The following is a 4419-nucleotide window of genomic DNA, read 5'->3' as shown; positions in this document are numbered from 1 at the left end:
GCTGGGATTACAGGTGTGAGCCACAGCGCCTGGCCAAGTTTTGTATTTTTAGTAGACACAGGGTTTCACCATGTTGGCCAGGCTGGTCGTGAACTCCTGACCCCAGGTGATCCATCCACCTCGACTTCCCAAAGTGCTGGGATTACAGGCATGAGCCACCGTGCCCAGCCATGACTCTCTTTTTATAAATATATATTTATATTTATACCTAGGATCATCTGGAAGTTTTGTTTTTGTTTTTTTTGAGCCAGAGCTTTGCTGTCTCACCCAGGCTTAGGTACAGTGGCATGATCATGGTGCCCTGCAACCTTGAACTGCTGGGCTCAAGCAATCCCCCTGTCTCAGCCTCGGGAGTAGCTAGGACAGCAGGCATGCACCATCATGCCTGGCTATTTTTTTAGGTTTTATTTTTTTCAGTGACTGGGTCTTGCTGTATTGCCTAGACTTGTCTTGAACTTCTGGCTTCAAGCCACCTCAGCCTCTCAAAGTGCTGGGATTTCAGATGTGAGCCACCACACCCAACCTGGAAAAATATTTTTCCCTTTTTTTTTTTTTCTAAACCTCAGAGTCAACAAAACTCTTTGGGAGCCAAGGCTGGAAAAAAGGATATTTTTTAAGGTGAGGAATGAGGTGGCCATTTGTAGAAATTGCCCAGGAGAGTATATTTTATATCCAGTTAAGCAGAATATTACTTTAAGAACACAAAATTGAATTGTAAATTGCATTAAGAAAACTGAAACCTAACCCATTATATTGGCAAAGGGGGTTCATTAGTTTTTTCCTGGATCATCACAGTGGCAGTAGAGTTGGAGAAGAATGGGGAGAATCTGGAAGCATTTTGCAAGTAAAGTCCATAGAACTTGCTAACTGACTAGATATGGGTGTTAACAAGAGAGAGGCATCAATGGTGATGCCTTGGTTTTTGGTCAGAAAGAGAAAAGTATCTTCTGACAGAGGAAACTGGCTTGATACTTACAGGTGAAGCCAGCGGAGCTTCTGGGTCTGAGGACTTGGAGAACTTTTGTGTCTAGCGAAAGGATTGTAAATGCACCAATCAGCACTCTGTAAAAATGCACCAATCAGCACTCTGTGTCTAGCTAAAGGATTGTGAATGTATCAATCAGCACTCTGTAAAAATGCACCAATCAACACTCTGTAAAATGGACCAATCAGCAGGATGCAGGCAAGACCAAATAAGGGAATAAAAGCTGGCCACTCCAGCCAGCAGCGCCAACCCCTTTGGGTTCTCTTACAGGTTGTGGAAGATTTGTTCCTTCGCTTTTCACAATAAATTTTGCTGCTGCCCACTCTGGGTCTACACTGCCTTTGTGAGCTGTAACACTCACCGCGAGGGTCTGCTGCTTCATTACTGAAGTCAGCCAGATCACAAACCCACTGGGCGGGCAGAACAAACAACTCTGGACTCGCCACCTTTAAGAGCTGTAACACTCACTGTGAAAGTCTGCAGCTTCACTCCTGAAGTCAGTGAGACCACGAAGCTACCTGAAGGAAGAAACTCCAGACACGTCTTAACACGTGAAGGAACGAACTACAGACACATCATCTTTAAGAACTCTAACACTCACCGCGAAGATCCGCGGCTTCATTTTTGAAGTCGCCGAGACCAAGAACCCACCGGAAAGAATAAATTCCGGGCACAATACTGTTAGACCTCGGTGTCCTCCTGTTACACATAAAATTTTCACAGAATGTCATCGAACAAGGCTACTCTGTGACCTCATGGATGAAGATAAAAACAAGTTCACTTAATCATATCCAAACACAGACAAAAACATAAACATTGTCCAAATCACAAAAATGGCCAAATATCACCCTGCCCTAACTGATATGAAGGACTGTTGCTGCTTTACCAATTATAGGTTCAGCTTTCCTTCATTCCTCACACCTTCTAGAAAAGAATCACAGCCGGGGGCGGGTGGTCCATGTCTGTAATCCCAGCACTTTGGGAGGCTGAGGTGGGCAGATCACTTGAGGTCAGGAGTTTGAGACCAGTCTGGCCAACGTGGTGAAACCCCGTCTCTACTAAAAACAGAAAAATTAGCCAGGTATGGTGGCACATGACTGTAATCCCAGCTACTCGGCAGGCTGAGGCATGAGAACTGCTTGAACCCAGGAGGGAGAGGCTGCAGTGAGCCAAGATCGCACCACTGCACTCCAGTCTGGGCAACAGATGAGAACCTGTCTCAAAAAAAAAAAAAAAGACACCCAATCACAAATTTATCCCCACTTCCTGACAGGATTAATTCCAGGCAAAGCTGTTTTGTTTCTTTTCTTTTACCTTTTCTTTCTCTTGCCCTATCGCCCAGGCTGGAGTGCAATGGCACGATCTCAAATCTCGGCTCACTGCAACCTCTGCCTCCCGGGCTCAAGCGATTCTCCTGCCTCAGACTTCTGAGTAACCGGAACTACAGGCGCCCACAACCACGCCTGGCTAATTTTTGTATTTTTAGTAGAGACAGGATTTCACTATATTGACCAGGCTGGTCTCGAACTCCTGACCTTGTGATCCGAACGCCTTGGCCTCCCAAAGTGCTGGGATTACAGGTGTGAGCCACCGCACCCAGTCGAAAAGCTGTTTTTTTGTTTGCTTGGTTGTTTGTTTTGAGACGGAGTCTTGCTCTGTTAGCCCCAGCTGGAGTGCAGTGGCCTGATCTCCGCTTACGGCAAGCTCCGCCTCCCGCGTTCACGCTATTTTCCTGCCTCAGCCTTGCGAGTAACTGGGACTACAGGCGCCTGCCACCACGCCCGGCTAATTTTTTGTATTTCTAGTAGAGAGGGGGTTTCACCGTGTTAGTCAGGATCGTCTCGATCTTCTGACCTCGTGATCCGCCCGCCTCGGCCTCCCAAAGTGCTGGGATTATACGCATGAGCCACTGCGTCCGGCCAAAAGCTGTTTTTTTAAACCTTCCCTCAAATCATCTAACACAACCCCAAATCCTATAAAAAGCCTTTGTAACACCTTCTTAGGGAGTCACTTCCTCACCGCTATGAGTGGATAAATCTTTCTTTGTTCAGTTATGTACAGGTGTGTGCTTTGGCTGAAGGGCATTGAGATTGGCATAAGCAATTTAGATTGGATGGTGGTGCTGTTGCGAGATGGAAAAAACAGTGCATAATCAGTGATTGGAGTTGACCATCTGCCAAGCCCAGGGAGGAGATGCTGCCTTTGAATGCCCCAAAGAGACTGGAAGGATTGCCAATACCTCTCACAAGTGCTCTGAGGCTTTTGTTTTTGTTTAAGTCCTGATTTACTTTTTTTTTTTTGAGACAAAGTCTTGCTCTGTCACTCAGGCTGGAGTGCAGTGGTGTAATTATAGCTCACCGGAACCTCAAACTCACGGGCTCAAGCGATCCTCTCACCTCAGCCCCCCGAGTAGCTGGGACTACAGGCATGCACCACCACGCTTGACTAATTTTTATTTTTTTGTTGTTGAGATAGGGTCTAGCCATTTGAGATGGAGTCTCACTCTGTTACCCAGGCTGGAGTACAGTGGTGCGATCTCGGCTCACTGCAACCTCCGCCTCCCGGGTTCAAGTGATTCTCCTGCCTCAGCCTCCCGAGTAGATGGGATTACAGGCACAGACCACCACACCTGGCTAATTTTTTATATTTTTGGTAGAGACGGGATTTCACCATGTAGGCCAGACTGGTCTTGAACTCCTGACTTCAAGTGATTCGCCCACTTTGGCCTCCCAAAGTGATAAGATTACAGACTTGAGTCACCGCACCCAGCCAGCAAATGAGGTTTTTACTTATCTTCCATGCTGTTCTAAGGCACCACCAACTTCATTTGTATTAAAATTGTTACATTTTTATTGATTCACTTATATTAATAACTGATACTTAATGAGTGTGTATTGTATGTCAGGCACTGCTCTAAGGGCTCTAGATTGTTTTTGTTTTGAGACAGGGTCTCCCGGACTCAAAAGATCCTCCTGCCTCCACCTTCCAAATTGCTGGAATTACAGGACTGAGCCACCGCCCAGCCCTGGCTCTAGATGTTTAAATTCATGTACTCCACACATCAACTCCATGATTATATGTACTATTATTATCTTATTTTACTACTGTGGAAACTGAGGTACGAAACTTGCGGAGTGAGGATTTGAACCTAGGTCATACTCTTGGTCAGCCAGAGCCACCCTTTTTTTACATTCGTAGGAAGATATGGTTCACACTGTGCAACACATTGATCTTTTCATTTTACTCTTCTGTAGCTTGTTCCATATTAACACATAGCCCCGGCTAAGAGGTCGAGAGACAGCCATTTTGTTTGTAGTCTGGAAGGACTGCAAATCCCGGCATCCCTCGCGGCAGCGGCCCTCTACACACAACAAATCCCGGCATGCCCCTGAGCGGCCCGAGGTGGAGGGTTCTAGAAGGCGTGACGTGGGGTC

This window comes from Mandrillus leucophaeus, unplaced genomic scaffold, assembly GCF_000951045.1.
Source record: "Mandrillus leucophaeus isolate KB7577 unplaced genomic scaffold, Mleu.le_1.0 Scaffold496, whole genome shotgun sequence".
Lineage (NCBI taxonomy): Eukaryota > Metazoa > Chordata > Mammalia > Primates > Cercopithecidae > Mandrillus > Mandrillus leucophaeus.
This window is presented reverse-complemented; position numbering follows the sequence as displayed.